General features: G+C 35.1%; 1 pseudogene; it reads right to left on the bottom strand.

Annotated features, from left to right (window-relative positions):
* Positions 1-1,296: 1,296 nt before the first annotated feature.
* Positions 1,297-20,793, bottom strand: part of LOC127135683 (defensin-like protein 19) — a 31,424-nt pseudogene continuing 11,927 nt past the window's right edge.

Here is a 20,793-nt window from a genome sequence, read left to right on the forward strand (position 1 = left end):
TGTTGAGAAGGTGAAAGATGTGAGGTTACAAATTCATAAAAGAACGTATGAATTGCTTAAGATGGAAGAAGGTGAAAGCACAACTGATTTTTTTTATTAGGGTTATCAACCTGGTGAATTAGATCAAGATATATGGAGAAGTGTTGACATCAAGATCAGTTATCGCAAAGATCTTAAAAGTATTAGTCCCAAAATTAGATCACATAGTAGTAGCCATTAAAGAATCAAAAAACTTTATCTGATTTTGACAAATCAGCTAATAGCCTTTAACAAAATTTCATTTGAATAAACACATACACAAGAATACTAAAACTACCATCGCAGATAGTAATATATACTTCATACGTCGCAAATTATAAGAGAGAAAAAATCTTTTTTCCCTCAAATTATAAGAGAAGAAAACTAAATCTTGACCATTTAAATTTGTTTTTCCAAAAATAACCTTTATAGTAGTAATATTTAATTTTGTTTTTAACACATTTCAATTACCATCGTGGATGGTACATTAAAATGTGAAATGTTTATGTCTTGGACAAAGATCTTTTCATGTTGTTTTCTGATGTTTTGCATGCTACTCCAATCTTAGCTATTTATACGATAATTAATATTAATTACTTTTTATATTTTATCAAAATGAGTGACTGAGATGGAGCAGGACCATTCAGCCACGGAAAAGGATCCATGTCATACTTTGAATGTTGTTATTACGAGTACTATGTAATGTTATTGGCATTTAATGCACATTACACTTACCACCATGAAGGCTGAATAATGCACCATGCAATTTTATATAAATAGATTCTTCCTGAATCACTTTATCACTAGCCTTTTTTCCTTCTTTTTATCTCTATCATACAGAAAAATGGCAGCATCCAATAATTCAAAGAACTTGTTATTTCACATTGCATCGGATAAAGAGGTTGAGGATAAGAAAACAAAGTTATCAAGTGAAATTGTTGAACCCTATGATAAGGGATATTTGGATCTTAACAGAACTGTTTCGGATTTAAATATAGATGATGAGTTGGATTTTGGATTTGAGAATGAAGAATTGAACAAAGAGGTTCATAATATGCCAAAGATTTTTGTAGATTCTGCATACTAGTAGGGGTAAGCAGGCGTAACAGATGAAGGTTTAGAAGGTAATACAAAAGTTAATCACTCACGTTTGAACTCAAACCAGAACAATATATATTTTTATTGAAATTATGGTAAATAGATAGATGCAATTCGGGTAAAAAAAGGAAATAACTCAAACCAGAACAATATATATTTTTATTGAAATTATGGTAAATAGATAGATGCAATTCGGGTAAAAAAAGGAAATAGAACATTTTTCCTCGCTCCCATTATTACTTATATTATTACTATTATAAAGAGAATCACATTGCTTGATAGTGTTGATTTTGTTAGCAGTTGAAGTAACAAAAGCAAGCAAATCCAAGGCCATCACGGTGACAAGCCCCAAAAGTAGCATGTTCAATGCTGATGCACTGATCTTTACAGTTTGCAGTATCTAAACAAGGTCCTGACCATGTTTCGCTTGGCCTTTGACAAAGATTTCCTTGCGCCTCTACATATATACGTAACAACAACAAAAAATATTATATCCATAAAAACATGTATGTATCTGTGTCGATATCAGACATCTACACGACACTTGAGTGTATTTAACTCTAAGTCAATTTCTGCAAAAATATTTTCTAATATATTTTGTATATGAAATTGATGTGCATATGTGAAATAATGATACTAAAAATTACTCTTAAAATTAGTCTCAACACACATATATATCATCCGATTATATATATGTATATGTTCTCGTACCCGGTGTGAAGAAAAGGAGAAGAGCAAGGCTGAGAGACAGAAAAATGGCGAAGAATTGACGAGTGGAGGAAGCCATTATTGGTTAATAAATTTAAATGAAATGATGATGATGTTTTGTATTGCTTAAACAAATGTGTGTGGGAATATATATATATATAGACACACATAAGGATTGGAAGACAGTTGTTCTTTTTGTCTTCAATAATTTTAAGAGCAGCTTAGCATTTAAACATACTCAATCTAGCTATTTGTGTTTCCGCCTCTTGTTTCTTGTGAAAGATAATACAATTCAAGAGTTATTGCAAACTTTGCAAGTATAGCTTTTACTTTGGGATATTCAATGTTTTTGTTCTTGTCTAGTACTTGTCTTGGTTCTACCATATTGGAAAAATTGAGTAATGATGATAATTAGAGACGAAAATAAAATGATTTAAATTTAACATTTCAAGTATACTTATGACAGATTTTTGCTATAACTTTCTATTTTTAAATTTTTTTATTTTTGTAAGTAGTGAAAAATATCACATAAAACTAATCTACACAATTGCATAGTGTTAAACATATAAAATCAGTCCTGGACATACACTTATGTTAAAAAAACAAATTGAGAAAGAGTTTTCTCAATCATTGCGGTTCTACCTGATTCGAAAACCTTTACACTTACGCCTAAAAAAAGTTCAATTTTTAAAAAAATACAATTTAAAATTTCAACGGTGGAGATTGTTAGTGTCGCAATTGAGATGTAAATTGTAATAACGGTAAGAATTTATTTTTTATTAAAACAAATATTATATTTTAATATTTATTTTATTACTAAATATCTTCTATTTCCTAACTAAAATTTTATATCCATATTATTATCAACATTATGTCCCTTTAAATATCTCTATTCATTTTAAAATATCATATACTTTAGTAAGGATTTAATTGATATACACTGACAGTGTAAAAGGATTTTACACCGTCAAATAATCTTATCCGTTGAATATTGAAATAAGTTTGACTTTTATTTTAAAAACCTATAAAATAATGCAAACGGCTGATGATGATTAATCGACAGTGTAAATCTTTTTACATTGACAGTGCATAGTAATTAATCCCCTTTAGTAATGGTGGTAAGAGGCAACATGGGATTTTCAGTTACCCTTTATCAACCCAATCGTCTATTTATTGAATATATCACCCTTTTATTAGATGTGTCTTCTTTTTTTGGGATAAGTCACTCGGTACGAATATAGATATCCCATATGATGATTGAAGGGATAACCTAACTATCACATAAGAACTCTCATACAGAGCTTCTCATTCCCACAGAAGCTTGCTCATAACCTCATAATAAACCTTAAAGCCTCTAATAATCTTTAATCACTAGGGATTATCACACATTTGTACCTTTAGCAAGTACAATTGGTGCCCAATGTGAGGCCCTGGTAAATCGTCCTCTCGTTTATCCTCTATGCCCATCATGGTGAACGAAAAGACAATAATTTCATCCAATGACACTGTGAAAAGTGTCATTGCACTGATGTGTGCTTCTATGGACGATCTTCGTCGACAAAACCAAACACTAGGGGATAATGTCCTTCATATCTAGTATTTGCGGCAAGAGACAGACACAGTTGGAAAATTGGAGGTATTGGACCCCCAAACTCTATCTAGTGAAATATGGGACGCACATGTCCCTGAGAATTTCAAGTCGTCACTATTGGCTAAGTTCAACAGACGCAACGACCCATATGAGTATGTGGCCTCCATCAACACTCATATGACTATCATTGGAGCACCTGGCTCCTTGAAGTGCAAGCTCTTGTCTGGAACCTTTAGAAATGCAATCCTGAGGTGGTATATGGGCCTCCCTAGGCTCTCTATCACCAACTATTAAGATCTGGTGAAGAAGCTAGTCCGCTAATTTTCCTCAAGCAGGCATAAGAAGTGGACTGCCACATATCAATTAAATATTCGCCAAGGTCCCGCAGAGTCACTGAGGGAGTATATTATGTGCTTCAATGAAGGGAAATCTAGGTAGTCAATCCAAACCAGGAAATGTTCATATGAGCATTTTAGAATTGGCTCAGGGTGATACATTTTAACGAACCCCTCACTCAAAGTCCAACGACTTCCTTGGCTAAACTAGTAATGCGAGAAGAATGTTACATCAAGGGTGGGGAGGGCAATGGTGAATAGGAGGTTCAATATGTAAAAGAGTGCATTCCCAATACAGGAAGCTCATAGAGGAACCAATACATGTCGCCCATAAGGGATAGAACAACATTAAAACAAAGTGGAAAATCCACTGAAAGCTTCACTTCCCTGAATTTTCGCAGGAAGAAAATATGGCAAGAAGTTTTACATATGCATAACTACCCCCAACTGCCACCTCCTATAACTGACGTCTTAGGCCTGATACTCACAGTTGGTGCACGTTCCATAAGGTTAAAGGACATCAAACAAAATAGTGCTACCAACCTAAGAAGGAAATAAAGTGCATCATCCAAGAGGGGTACTTTAACAAATACGTCAAGGGAAACTCTTGTAGAGGACTAGGAGATTCAAACTCTCTAGGGTGAGATTCATCGGATATTCCATGATCCAAGAAGGGGGATGAGCCAACCAAATGAGGTGAGGACATATCCATTTTCCATACTCTCAAAACCATCGTGTGAGGATTCATTAGAGGTGGAGAGACTAGTTTCTCTTAAAAGATATATGCCTTCCAAATCCTAGTCATCGATGGTTCTCCAATTGACCCCCGAGACATGAGAATCAAGAGCTCTAGAGGCCAACATTAACTTCTCTGAAAAGGATGTAGTTGACACTCACCCACACAATGATGACCCCATTGTTATCTCATTTCAATGTGACAATTTGGAAAATGAAAGAGTCATGATTGATCAAGGGAGCTCTGTGATCATGAGTCTGTTAATCTTGTATCAAACGAGAGCATGTGGATAGTTATCACTGGTGATACATTGCATGTTACACCAAGGAAGGATTTCTTCACATCTTATACTTATGGTGATTTTGGAGTGTTGAAGATGGGTAATGATGGTGTATCTAAGGTAATTGGTGTTGGTGATGTTTGCTTGAGAACCAACATGGGAATGCAATTGTTGCTTAGAGGTGTCAAACATGCTCCAAATGTCCGCTTTAATTTGATCTCTATGCATCTGCTAGATGATTATGGTTATGATAATCAATTTGGTTCTGGAAAGTGGAAACTCAACAAAGGTAACTTGGTTGTGGCTAGAGGGGAAAAACTTTCTAAACTGTATTGGACAAAATATTTGGTTGCCAGGGACAGTGTGAATGCTATCGACATGGGAGCTTCTTTGTGTCACCGAAGACTTAGTCATATTAGTGAAAAGGGGCTGAATGTTTTGGCCAAAAATGATGTTTTTCCAAGATTAAAGAATGTAGATTTGGATAAGTGTTCTCATTACATGACTGGTAAACAGACTAGAGTATCTTTCAAGATACATCCTTCCTCAAGGAAGTTAAAGTTGTTTCAATTGGTACATTCTGATGTTTGTGGTCCATTAAAGGAAAAATCCTTTAGTGCTGAACTTTATTTTGTTACCTTTATTGATGATTGCTCTAGAAATCTATGGGATTATGCCTTGAAGATAAAATACCAAGTGTTGGAAAAGTTCAAAGAATTCCATGCTTTGTTGAGAGGCAGACAGACGAGAAGCTGAAATGTGTTTGTTCAGACAATGGTGGAGAGTATTATGGACCATTTGATTCCTATTGCAGGCAGTATGATATTGCACACGAAAAGACTCATCCTAAAACTCCTCAATTGAATGGTTAAGTAGAGAGGGTGAATAAAACACTAATTGAGAGAGTAAGGTGTATGCTCTCTGAAGCTAAGTTGCCTAATCCTTAGACACTTTACACGATAGTACATGTTCTTAATCTCACTCCTAATGTTGCTTTGAACAGCGAAGTTCCAAACAAAATTTAGTTTAGAAAGAATGTCAAGTATGATCATTTGAGAGTTTGGTTGTAAGGTTTCTGTGTATATTCCAAAGGGTGAAAGATCCAAGTTGGATGCAAATTCAAAACAATGTATCTTCATCAGCTAAGGGTAAGATAAGTTTGGTTACAGGTTGTATGATCCTGTAGGGAAGAAACTTATTCGAAGCCGCGATGTGGTATTTTTGGAAGACCAAACTGTTGAAGACATTGATAAGGTAGAGAAGACTACACCCAAGAAAGATATCAGTTTGTCTAATGTTGATCCAGTTTGGTTAGCTAGTCATAATCTGGATACTATTGGTGGTGATGATCACAATGGTGAGCCATATGTTTATGTTTATGATCAACAACTTGGAGATGAGGTAAATATTCCAACTAATGATGGTGAAGGGGAGAGCGATATATCACTAGATGAGAATCTTGGTGAAGCTCCAGAATCATCTCAAGTTCAACTTAGGAGGTCTAACAGGTAGAGACAACCTTCTACAAGGTATAATTATGATGAGTATGTGACCTTGACTAATGAGGGTGAACTCGAGTGTTTTCAAGAGGCCATGGAAAGTGATGAAAATAAAAAATGGATGGATGCAATGCATGATGAGATGAAATTGTTGCATGATAATCACACTTATGATTTAGTGAACTTGCCTAAAGGCAAAAGGGCTTTGGAAAACAGATGGATTTATAGAGTTAAACATGAGAGAAACTTTAAGTCTTCAAGATATAAAGCCAGATTAGTAGTGAAAGGTTTCCGTCAAAGAAAGGGTGTTGATTTTAATGATATTTTCTCACCAGTTGTAAAGATGTCTTCAATTAGAACCGTGTTGAGTTTGGCCGGTACTCTTGATTTAGAGGTTGAGCAGCTTTCCTTCATAGTGATTTGGAGGAAGAGATCTACATGAAACAACCAAATGGTTTTCAAGTTAAAGGTAAAGAAGATCATGTGTGTAGATTGAGAAATATTTTATATGGGTTGAAGCAAGCTCCAAGGCAGTGGTACAAGAAGTTTGAGTCTGTTATGTGTGATTGAGGACACCAGAAGACTACTTCAGATCATTGCATCTTTGTTAGAAAATTTTCTAACGATGACTTCATTATCTTGTATTTATATGTTGATGATATGCTTATTGTATGGAAAAGTATTTCTAAAATTAACAGTTTAAAGAAGCAATTGGGGGATCATTTTCCATGAAAGACATGTGAGCAGCTAAATAGATTCTCAGCATTAGAATCATGCGTGATAGAAAACAGAAGAAACTTTGGATGTCACAAGAACTCTATATCGAAAGAGTGTTGCAAAGAATCAAAATAGAAAGTTCTAAGGTGGTAAGCACTCCTCTCGCTATTCATTTCAAGTTGAGTTCTAATCAAAGTTCTTCAAGTGAAGATGAAGCGTTTGATATGAAACATGTTCCTTATGTGTCTGTTGTGGGTAGTTTGATGTATGCAAGACCAAATATAGCACATGATGTTGGTACAGTTAGTAGATTTTTGTCAAATTCGGATAAAGAGCATTGAAATATTGTAAAATGGATTTTAGGTATCTTCGTGGCACTACTTATGCGAGGCTTTATTTTGGAAGAGATAAGCCTACTCTAGTGGGGTACTCTGACTCTGATATGCCTGGAGACATTGATTCCAAAAAGTCCATTTTGGGCTACATGATTAAATTTGCAAGGGGAGTTGTGGCTTGGCAGTCCAGATTGCAAAAGTGTGTAGCACTGTCTACTACAAAGGTTGAGTTCATTGCAATTACCGAAGCATGCAAAGAGTTACTATGGTTGAAGAAATTTTTACAGGAGCTTGATTTTGTTCAAGACAAATATGTGTTATTTGTAGCACTACTCATCTTGGTAAGAATCCGACTTTTCATAATAGGTACAAACACATTGATGTGAGATATCATTGAATACGTGATGTTTTGGATACCTTGTTGGAGTTAGCTAAAGTTCATACAGATGATAATGGTTCTAATATGAGGATTAAAGCATTACAAAGAGAAAAATTTGAAGTTTGTTGTGATATCGCTGATTTGTAGATTTCCTACACATAGTTGTGAGGGGGAGATTTGTTGGGTTTGAGCTCCCTTCCTATGTGGAGAAAGACCCAGATATGATTAGTCTATTTATCTTACTTATTTAAGTGGAGAGGGTCAATTTAGGGTTGAGAGAGATAGAGAGAAAATAACGATTCAAAAGAGATAAAAAATGAGAGAAATACATCCCCGTTTTTCTGCAACTAGTCTCACTAAATCAACGATCCTTGATTCGTTATCTGTCGAATCGAGCTCAAATTTGAAGAACAGGTTCGTAACACATATATCTAACTTTACATGTTCAGAATTTCAAAACGATGTATGAGATGAGAGTTATCTGCTTCGCATCGAAGCTGCAGATTTGTGAAATTTTTTTAGCTTTTTGATTTTCGGTTCTTAGCACTAGTTTGTGAATCACTTTAAGACTCTCTTGTACCCTTAATTGATTATAGTGGGTTTATTTCTTTGGTATGAACGACCCGTTGTTTTTTACTCTCATATTAAGGGATTTTCCACATTAAAAATATCAGTGTTCTTTTGTGTCTTTATTTGTTCGATTTTCCGTCTTATATTTGTTATTGATCCTCAAGATTCCTACAAGTATGGGAACCTCGTGGTTTCTACAAGTTTGAAAAAATTTATATCCACTTCGTATTGGTATGTTATTGTCTCTTAATTTCCCATCAACACTATTGTAATAGATAGGCTTTAGAGAGTATGAGAGGTTGTAAACTTTGGAGTTTGTAAATAGAATGAGTAAGTCTTTTTGATTTTGTAATTATCAGAAAGGTTGAGAACGTACAAATACTCCAATTTAACAAAGTTTTCAAAAAGGACAAATAAAAATATTTAGTTCAATATTCCAATTATGACAAAGACTTAGATCGTTCATGTGTCTCGGTAGAGTTGAAATATACCTTTACATTGGTAGAAATAGTAGGCTTAATATAATACCATTTATTTCTCACTTTCCTAACATTGGCTGAACCAGTAAAACTGACCTGTAAAACAAGCAAAACTTAGTAAATGACATTTCCTAGTTTGTAAGAAATGTAATGCATTTTTAACTTAAATAATTATGTGAAGTGTTTTTGAGAACAAATTACCACATCAATGTCCAACATATAACACTCTTTTGCAACAAATCCTTCATCCATGTTGACTTTTTGAATTTTAATTAAAACATATAATATTTTAAAATGAAACACCTCTTAAATCAGGTAGTCGACAACCTGACATAAAAAATATTTTGATATATCGATTAGTCAATAATTTAACTTATAGGAAGTTAAAAATAATTACAAAAATGCCACCACAATTCTTGTTAAGTCAAGTAATTTATTAACCGATGTAGGAAACTTGTTTAAAAACGTATTTTTGTACTAGTGATGTGCTAGTACAGTGGGCAAGGTGTTCACCTGATGAAGCCTCATGGGAGGATTGGGATCACTTTTCTGTTGTTTTTCAATCTCAGCACCTTGAGGACAACCTGATGTTTGAATGGAAGAGGAATGGTACACACCCTACAAACCTAACTTAAAATAGTAGCCCATTGCCTAATGAAGATGAATAATTTAGAGAGTTAATCTAGGATTCGAAAAGAAAGCCCAAAAAATTAATATGGTGTTGAATTGTAATTCTTTGTGTTGAAGTATGTTGTTCAACATAAGTAAAGAAATGTCGAATCACCTAGGTGTCGAAGTAGTGTACCTCGACAGAAATTTCGACTTAGGTCTAATTTTGTAGTGTTAGCAGAATTAGATATTTTGGGTTTTGCTTGAGGAGAGAGCAAACTCAAATCTATAAATAAAGAGTAACCTCAATCATTGTAATATAACACATACTTGCAATTGCAAAGAATAAAATTATCAGTTTGAGAGCAGAGAGAAACTCTGCAGAAATTCGTCTTCTTCTTCCTTTGTTTGAAAACCCTAATTTTATCTTCTTCCCCAATTCAACCGTGCTCTTTTCATTATCAATTGTGCAGCGAAATCTTGCAACCAATATTGATTGATTCACTCGAGTGAAAAGTGAAGAACAAGAGAGAATTCAATCGATATGATTGAATTTTGTTCATCAAGATTATAGCGGAAAGATTTGTCAACACTGACAAAGGAAAAGCTCCAAGGGACACTTGAATCTCAAGAACAAAGAATGGTTGAAAGAGCTCTAAGCAAGTCAAAGAATGATATGGATTTGCAGGCACAATCAGCAAGACAAAAAGAAAGGTAAAGGGAAGTGGCTCGACAACAAAAGTAGAGGAGGCTACAACAATTCGACTGGTCAAAATCAGCAATAAGGAGGTTGGTCGAATCAAAGAAAGTCTTCATACTAAAGCAACCAAAATGGTGGTACTGCAGGTAGAGGAAAAGGTGGTGGTCAAAAATCTGACAAAAGTCATGTTCAGTGTTTCAACTGTCAGAAGTATGGTCACTACTCAAGTGATTGTCCTGAAAAACAGAAGGATTAGGAAACTTATGCAAAATTTGCAAAGCGTGAAGTAGAAGATATGATGTTGATGGTCACAACAAGAGACGAAGAAAGATTCCAGGACCAATGGTACTTGGACTCAGGATGCTCATCACACATGACTGGTAGGACATATTGGTTTGTCAACATGAAACCCTCAATAAAGTACATGGTAAAATTTATAAATGACAATACTCTAGCAACTGAAGGTATTGATGATGTTTTAATTATAAGGAAAGATGGCGAGAGTTCGGTAATTTCCAATCTATTGTACATATCAGGCATGAAAAGCAATTTTCTCAGTATATGGTAGTTGATCGAAAAGAACTATAAAGTGTCAATTAAAGACAAGATGATGAGAGTTATCGACTAAGGTGGAAGGTTAATCTTGAAGGAACCTATGTCTCGGAATATAACCTTCAGGATTGAAATAAATGTGATGGAGCACAAGTTCCTCGCAACTGCAGCTAGCAGGGATGAATGTATATGACACTATAGGCTTAGTCATATCAATTTCAAAGACATCATTGATATGAAGAGAAGAAATATGGTTTCAAGGTTACAAGAAATTGAAATTCCAAACTAAGTGTGTGAGGAATATGTGCAGGCGAAGCAGCACAAGAACAACTTCAGCAAGAATGGAGGAAGAAAGTCGAAGGCAATCGTTGAAGTCATGTACTCTAATATGTGTGGTCCTATCCAGGTGGATTCAATTGGAGGTAACATATACTTTGTCACATTCATAGATGATTTCAGTCGAAAACTTTGGACTTACCTGATCAAGAAGAAAAGTGAAGTGATCGAGGTATTTTCCAAGATTAAATCTACAGTCGAAAGACAAAGTGGTCAAAAGACAAAATGGTCGAAAGATCAAGATTCTGAGTATGAATGGTGGTAGAGAATATGTGTTGAAAGACTTCGACATGTTACGTGAGAAAGAAGGGATTATGCGTGAGGTGGTGTCACCCTACACTTCACAACAGAATGGAGAAACATAAAGGAAGAACAGAAACATCATAAATATGGTGAGAAGTATGTTAAAAGGCAAGAAAAGAATTTATCCAAAGAGTTATGAGGAGAAGTTGTGTCGAATGAAACATATATTTTGAATAGATGTCTGATGAAGAAGCTAGAAGGAACCACGCCAGAAGAATGTTGGTATGGTGTCAAGCCTAGATTGAGTCATCTGAAAGTATTTAGATCTATAACACATAGACATGTGTTACATCAGTTGAGAAGAAAACTTGATGACAAGTCGAGTCAGATGATCCTAATAGGATATCATTCAAATGAAGGATACAAGTTGTTCGACCTAGTGAACAAGCAAGTAGCGATTAACAGGGACGTGATCATAGATGACCTTAATGAATGGGATTGGATTGAAAATGTCAAGAAATATTCAGTGAGAATCTTATGTGAAGAACCAGCAAGTGAAGTCAAAAGAGAAGTTCGACAAGAAGAAGTCAAAAGTCAAGCAAGCACAAGTAGACTTCGAAGGACAAGACACGTGCTTGCAAGGTTGCAAGAATGTGCGATTACATCATATGATGTGGTCTATGATGAATGTGAGTTGGTACACTATGTTTTATATGCAGATGTCGAACCAGTCAACGCAACTGAGGCATTGAAGGATTCAAAGTGGGTGAAAGCAATGAATGAGGAACTGGAGTCCATCGAAGTCCACAACACTTGGTCACTTATCGAATTTCCTCAAGGCAATAAGGAAATCGATGTGAAGTGGGTATACAAGGTGAAGTTGAATAACAATGAAGAAGTAACTCGACACAAGGCAAGATTTATGGCGAAAGGATTTCTTCAGAAGGAAGAAATTGACTTCGATTGAATTTTTGCACCTGTTACTAGGATCAAAATAATCAGGTTGGTTATTGGTCTAGCAAACATGAACAACTAGCACATACTTCATATGGATGTGAAATGTGCATTCCTGAATGACCCCTTAGATGAAGAAGTCTATGTTGCACAACCAATTGGGTTTGTGAAACATGGCGAAGAAAGCAAGGTATACAGGCTGCATAAAGCCCTGTATGGAGTTAAGAAAGCTCCAAGAGCTTGGAATAAGAAGATAGACAGTTTCCTAAGGGAGAAGGAATTTATGAAGTGCATAACTGAGCATGGAGTGTATGTAAGAATATGCAATAATGAGTTGCTTATCCTATGCCTCTATGTCGATGACATGTTGATAAAAGGAAGTTGCAAGAAAGAGATCAAAGAATTCAAACATGACCTAAGTGAGGAGTTTGAAATATCAGACTTGGTAAATATCTCATACTTCCTTGGCATCGAATTCTACAAGAGTAGTAGAAGATTAATGATGCACCAAAGAAGATATGCGGGCGAAATACTCAAAAGATTTGAGATGCAAGTTTGGAACCCAACTTCGACTCCAGCTGAGCTCAGATTACAACTGTCAAAAGACACAGATGAAGATGATGTCAATCCAACGCAGTACATAAGACTCATTGGATCACCTTGATACCTTTGCCACACAAGGCCTAATCTAGCGTACAATGTAGGTATGATGAGTAGATTCGTGCAGAAGTCAAATGTATCACACCTAGCAACGACGAAGAGGATATTAAGGTATCTGAAAGGAACTCTCGATTATGACATTTGTTTCCTGCAGCTGATGACGAAAAAGAATGCAAGTTAATGGAATACACCGACTTAAATTGGTATAGTGATGCTGAGGATAGAAAATCCATAATTAGCTTTGTGTTTATGCTAGGTGGTGCACCAGTTGCTTGGAGTTCAAGAAAGAAATCAGTAGTGGCATGGTCGTCGTGTGAAGCAGAGTACATAACTGCTTCTTTTTGTTCATGTCAAGCAACATGGATGGTGAATTTGCTCGAAGAGATTACAGGGAAGAATAATGGAGTGATTACCATGAAGGAAGAGATTTATTCTTCCTTTGTTCGAAAACCTTAATTTTCTCTTCTTCCCCAATTCAATTTCGTTCCTTTTCATTATCAGTTGTGCAGCGAAATCTTGCAATCAAAGTTGGTTGATTCAGTCGAGTGAATAGTGAAAAATAATAGGGAGTTTGATCAGTGTGATTAAATCTTGTTCATTTAAAATTACAGTGAAATTCTCCATAAGTTTTAATAAATTTTTTGAAGAGGATTGGTGAATTTCCAACACGACTGCATTTTCCATTGATTGAACGATCTAGAATAGTGTTAATTCCTTTTGTTTCATTATTGTTATACAGTTTTTTTCCTCTTGAAAACGTGCTGGGTTGTTCGAGTTTGTTATCACCCAACCTTCTCTAAATAGTTGTACTTGAAAACTACTGAATATAAATAATATTAAGATTCTTCTCTCCTTTGAACAAATTCTTTTCTATAAATTTTCTCCGAAGCAAGCACTCGCTCGAAGAGTGCTCATTTCTGAACACCTTAACTAGTTAAGTGTGTTAAAATACTTTAACATATTTAAAATATAACAATATCCTTTCAAATACTTTAACATATTTTAAAATTAAACAATAAATCACAACTCATCATTAGTATAACATTAACATTTTTATTTACATTGATAACGTTTATGAATAAAATTCTTGAAACAATTACTAGCTAATACATGTGCCCCATCACAATTATTTGATTTTCTACCCAATAAACTTTGATGCCTTGGCTCCTATAAAGACTGTATAAACATTGTTGTGCTTGGCCCCTAGAACACTTTAGGGACATATTAAAACATACTAATAAATAATAAATTGAAAACCTGAATGAATAAATTAAAAAAAAAAAAAAACATCTCAACCCAGCTCACAAATTTTTCAAGATAGATCATCACAAAAACTTCAACTCTTGTAAAGAACTTCATGATTTCCTCTACTAGTAAACCCTACTACGTCTTCATGTTCATATATCTTATCCTTTTCCTTATTTTAACATGGGGTACATAATATGTATTTATTCTCTTTATTATAATTACTTAAGCTTATTTAAGTTTCTAATTTATTTTATTATAATTATTATTTTTTTTCGTATGAGTAGAAGTGGAAGCAAAGTTATTTTGTGGAAGGCCAAGTAGAACATGGTCAGGGCCTTGTAATGATGCAGACTGTGATAAAGAGTGCATCGACTCAGAGATGTATGCAATGTCTGGTTCTTGTGAAGGTTCTGATTCTGATTGCTTCTGCTTCTTCAACTGTTGATCATTTAGTTTTTTATAATCAAACCATTTCCATCTCTAATATTTCTTCTAAAATAAAATACTGTTCAAATTCATGTATATAACTGATTTTTGCAACATAGAAATGAAGTTTCAGGTCTCTTCATCACTTAAGATATTTTAAAGTATATTTCAACGATCTCCATCTTGATTTGAAACCGTGGTGATGTCATTTTATACATTTCAACTATTTGCAATAGTTTTCTCTCAAATGTTTTATTTTAGTGAAAAGTAAGAGGGAAAGTTAGCATATGCACAATACCAAGTTGATTGAGATACTTGGTTGATTTTTTTCCATAATTAGTTTGGAAAACTCAGATAGAATGAAATTCAAAATATACATTGATAACCTTGGAAACTTTAAACACAAAAATTTGATTTTTAGTAATTATGGGAACATGGAGTAATTTGCTTAACTTTAACATAGATTTTGACGCAAATTTGTAACTGGATTTAGAGTAACCAACTGACTTGACTGCTAAGCTAGGACCATTACCAACAAGAAATTTATTTGTACATATAAATGAATTTCTATTTTGAAAATTAGAAGAACTAAAGGTATTATCATGGGATGCACGTGAGTTTGCAAACCAGGTTAGAGATTCAACACCTTGAGGAACTTGGAGATTATCTTGATGAGTCAAAAAAGCATTTACTTGTGTAGAGGTGGAGACTTGATTCTTCTAGATTTCATGTGCAATAGACGAATCGTTTGAGGAAGGGAAATGTGTTTAAGGCTTCAGTGGGGGAGGCTTAAAGTACTCCTCGTATTTATGCCAACAATCTATCATTGAGTGATCATTTTTTTTTTAAAGTTGGGAGGTTTATTGAATAAGTCAGTTTGATTTTTAGAATTATTTCTATTATTTGTTTTTTAATTAATTGTTTGTTGCTTTCAATTCTTATTTTCTCTCACACTTAGGATATGTTGTTAGTGTGTGAGGTGGTTTACTATTTTCTAGGTAGTAAGTTGTATTGATAAGTCTTGCACACACTTAAGATATGTTGTTAGTGTGTGAGGTAGTTTCCTATGTTCTAGGTAGTCAGTTGTACTGCTAAGTCTATAAACTTAATCTTTTGAGTTTCTAATAAGCAACGCAGAACATAACCATTTTTTCTGTGTTAACATCTGGTATTAGAGTTAGGTGTATAGCAAGTAAAGAGAAGTAGCAGACTTCAATCATGGCTACAACCACGGATGGCAACTTCATGCAACCTGCAATTCCAAAGTTGAGTGAGCATTATGATCATTGGGTTATGCTCATGGAGAATTTTGTAAGGTCAAAGGAGTATTGGAATCTTATAGATCCAGGGATTCCTCAACATGCTGATGGTACTGTATTAACGGAGAACGAGAAAAAAACGGCGAACGAGCTTAAGCTAAAAGATTTGAAGGTAAAGAATTACCTCTTTCAAGCAATCGATTGATATGTGCTTGAAACAATTTTAAAGAAGGAGACATCAAAAGAGATATGGGATTCCTTAAAACAGAAATACCAAAGCACTGCTAGAGTGAAGCGAGCACAGCTTCAAGCCCTACGACGTGAGTGGGAGATTTTGCAGATGAAGAATGGAGAATCAGTTAATGACTATTTTGCTCGAACTCTCACTATTGCAAATAAGATGTGAATGTACGGTGAACAAGTATCGGATCTTACTGTTGTCGAAAAGATTTTTCGCTCAATGACCCCCAGGTATGATTATGTAGTGTGTTCTATCGAAGAATCTCATGTTTTGGATTCCATGACTGTAGATGAACTCCAAAGTAGTTTGTTGATACACGAACAACGAATGAATGGGCACAATTCACATGAAGAGCGAGTGTTTAAAGTAACTCGAGATGAGACAAATATTGGTCGTGGCCGTGGAAGAGGTGACTTTCGGAGTGGATTTGCTCGAGGAAGAGGCAGAGGAGGAAGACAACGAGTAGACAAGGCAGCATTGGAATGTTATTATTGTTATGAGTTTGGACATTTTCAATATGAATGCCCAAAGAAACCACAGGACAACATTGCAAATTATGTTGAGACCAATGAGGAAACAGTGTTACTCATGGCACAACTTTCATCAGAAGGAAAATCAAACACACAAGACATGTGGTTCATCGATTCAGGCTGCAGCAACCACATGACAGGAAGAAAGGGTTGGTTCTCCTCCATTGATGAAAGTTTTTCAGATGAAGTGAAATTAGGGAATAATTATGCTCTAAAGGTCTGTGGAAAAGGTATGGTTAAACTTTTGATAAACAGAGTTGTGCATTTTCTAAATGATGTATTTTATGTGCCTGAGCTGAAAAATAATTTATTTAGTGTGGGACAACTTCTGGAAAGAGGGTTAACAGTTGAAATGAAGCAAAATAAGTGTAGAGTGTTTAAAGAAAATGGACTTATTTTTGAAACCTACATGACTACTAATCGTATGTTTGTTATTCATGTAAAATCTGAAGTCTCCCAATCCTGCTTTCAGGTCAGTTCTGTGCCACCAGCTCAAGTATGGCACTCTCGTTATGGTCACTTGAGCTACAGTGGACCGAAAACTTTAATGGAGCATGACATGGTGAACGGATTGCCCTCCTTTAAACCAAGATCTCAACTTTGTGAACATTGCCTCAAAAGGAAACATCAACGAGACCCTTTTCCACGACAAAGTAATTGGCGGGCATCTCAGTTGTTGCAGTTAATTCACTCAGATATTTGTGGTCCTATCAATCCTACATCCAATGGAAATAAAAGGTACATACTCACTTCCATTGATGATTTAAGTAGGAAAGTATGGGTATATTTTCTTATGGAGAAAAGTGAAACTTTTGGCGCATTTAAAGAATTTAAAGCATTAGTTGAAAAACAAGTTGGCGCTCCCACTCAAATATTACGTACCGATAGAGGGGGAGAGTATCTTTCTAAAGAGTTTGCTGAATTTTGCAGTAAACATGGTATTGAAAGGCAACTCACTACTTCATACACGCCACAACAAAATGGCGTGGCTGAGAGAAAAAATCAAACGATTATAAATATGGTTCGCAGTGTTTTGGTGGAAAAGGGAGTTCCAAGATCTTTTTGGCTAGAAGTTGTAAAATGGGTGATTCATATTTTAAACAGAAGCCCGACTCTTGCTGTCAAGAACGTCACACCAGAGGAAGCATGGAGCGGAATTAAGTCGTCTGTTTCATATTTTAGAATCTTTGGCAGCATTGGATACGTTCATGTACCTGATCAGAAAATGAGCAAACTTAATGATAAAAGTATCAAATGTGTGTTGTTGGGTGTAGGTGAGAAGTCTAAGGCCTACAAACTTTATGATCCAATCAAGAAGAAAATTTGGATCAGTAGAGATGTTAAATTCCAGGAGGATGCTGCCTGGGATTGGGGTGAAGCAAAAACAAGCATAACACTTGATACAAGTGAGTTGAATCCTTTGTAAGAATCTAGTCAAGAAGATGATGAGATAATCCAAAATTCTAACGATACAACAACAACTACAAGTGATGCAGCTCCAAACTCAACTTCAAATATGCTGGATTCCAACATTTCAAGAGCTTTAGAAAATTCAGATTAAGGGAGGACTAGAAGACCACCAATATGGATGAGAGATTATGTCATTGGTGATGATTTAACTGAGGAAGATGCAATGAATTTTGCCATGTTTGCATGTTCAGATCCAGTAACATATAAACAAGCATAAAAGATTCAGCATTTGAGGGATGCAATGGATGCTGAAATTCAAGAAATTCAAAGGAATGATACATGGGAGCTAATTGATCCACCACCAAATTGCAAAGTTGTAGGAGTCAAGTGGATTTTCAAAACTAAGTTGAAGGAGACAGGGGAGATTGACAAATTCAAGGCTAGACTCGTAGCAAAAGTCTACACTCAAGATGAAGGCATAGATTACAGTAAGATCTTTGCGTCGGTCGCTCGTCTTGAAACTATCAGAATTGTTGTTGCATTGGCAGCTACAAAAAGGTGGGGTTATGTTGTTGCATTCATCAACTTGATATTAAATCAGCTTTCTTATATGGAGCAATCAACGAAAATGTCTACCTAGAGCAGCCACCAGGTTATGTATTTCGAGGATGTGAGCATCAAGTATACAAGCTTAAGAAGGCCTTGTATGGCCTTAAGCAGGCTCCTAGAGCCTGGTACAGCAAGTTGGAATCCTATCTTGCAGCAAATGATTTTTTGAAATGTCCACATGAACACACTTTATTTATGAAGAAGAAAGAGAAAGGTGAAATTTTAATTGTTTGTGTTTATGTAGATGGTCTTATATATACCGGTAATGATTTGTCGATGTTTCAAGAGTTCAAAACTATGATGATGAAAGAATTTGCAATGACTGACTTAGGCAAGATGAGATATTTTTTTGGCATTGAAGTTTTGCAAGGTTGCAATGGTATCTTCATTGGGCAAAAGAAATATATTAAGGATATGTTAAACAAATTTAACATGTCTGATTGTAATCCCGTGAAGAGTCCTATAGTTCCAGGAAGCAAGTTACTAAAAGAAGACAAAGGAGTGAAGGTTGATACGACTCTATTTAAACAACTTGTGGGAAGTATTATGTACCTCACATCTACAAGACCAGATATTGCATATTCTGTCAGTTTGATAAGTCGCTTTATGGAATAGCCAAAGGAGAGTCATTACTTGGCAACAAAGCAAATTTTGAGATATCTACAAGGCACCCAAAATCTGGGAATTTTCTATAAGGATGGAGGAAATGAAGAATTAATTGCTTATACTGACAGTGATTATGCAGGAGACCTTGACGACAGGAAGAGCACTTCGGGCTATGCTTTCTTGCTGGGATGAGGTGTTATTTCTTTGGTGTCGAAGAAGCAGCCGGTTGTTAGCTTATCCACAACAGAAGCAGAGTTTATAGCAGTCGCGTTATGTGCTTGTCAATGTGTTTGGCTGAGAAGAATTTTGGAACATCTAAGTCATTGTTAAGAAGGAGCTAATGTGGTGTTTTATGATAATGTCTCAACAATTAAATTATCCAAAAATCCAGTTTTGCATGGAAGAAGTAAACATATTGATTTTCGGTTTCATTTTTTGAGAAATTTATGTAATGGTGGTGTTATTGAGCTGAATTATTGCAATACAAGAGATCAGTTAGCAGACATCATGACAAAGCCACTTAAAGTTGAAGAATTCCAACATATGTTAAGTGCTCTAGGAATGCTTGATGAGTCTGAGATAAATTGTTGCAAGGAGCGTATAGTTTAAGGGAGGAATTGTTGAATAAGTCAGTTTGATTTTTAGAATTATTTCTATTGTTTATTTTTTAATTAATTGTTTGTTACTTTCAATTCCTATTTTCTCTCACACTTAGGATATGTTGTTAGTGTGTGAGGTGGTTTCCTATTTTCTAGGTAGTAAGTTGTATTGCTAAGTCTTGCACTCACTTAAGATATGTTGTTAGTGTGTGAGGTAGTTTCCTATTTTCTAGGTAGTCAGTTGTACTGCTAAGTCTATAAACTTGGCCCTTTGAATTTCTAATAAGCAACGCAGAACAAAACCATTTTTTCTGTGTTAACAAGGTTGGTGGATTACATATTATATAAGCCTATCCATCATGCCCTGGAGAATGCTGATAAGAGCCAAATGTACTACCATTTCTACCGGAATTATTATTAGTTATGGTTGGAGCAACATTAGAAGTTGCACTAGGAGTCAAAAGTTCCCGGCGAAACTTATCCAACTGTGTTTCTTGTACATTCAAGAGAACTTCAAAACCACATATGTCCAATGGTTCCACTTTGCCATAAATCACCATTATTAAAAGATTGTATTCTCCCAGTAAACCTTGAAGAATTACATTTATGTGGTCCCTTTCGGGGTATAGGAACCCACGTTGCTAGCAAATAATCAACTATAGCTTGAATGCTAAGAACATACTCATAGATTTGAACTATTTTCTTTCTTGATAATTTTAAATTCTTACCTTAATTGATGAACTCGAGCTTTAGTTTGTGCACTAAAATGATTATGCACTTGTCCCAAACTTCATAAACATGTTTGCACAAGAGAACACTAGGTAAGACAACTTTAGAAATCATGAACAAGAGCCAATTAAACAATGCTAGATCTAGGAGTCAAAAGTTCTTGGCGAAACTTGTCTAATTTTACTTCTTGGACATTCAAGAGAACTTCAATATCACATATATCAGTTGGTTTCACCTTTCCATAATCATCATTATTAAAAGATTATATTCTTTAGGTAAACCTTAAAGAATCACATCGATTTGGTCTATTTCAAATATAGGATCCCATACTGCTAGC

Source organism: Lathyrus oleraceus, chromosome 4, assembly GCF_024323335.1.
Source record: "Lathyrus oleraceus cultivar Zhongwan6 chromosome 4, CAAS_Psat_ZW6_1.0, whole genome shotgun sequence".
NCBI lineage: Eukaryota > Viridiplantae > Streptophyta > Magnoliopsida > Fabales > Fabaceae > Lathyrus > Lathyrus oleraceus.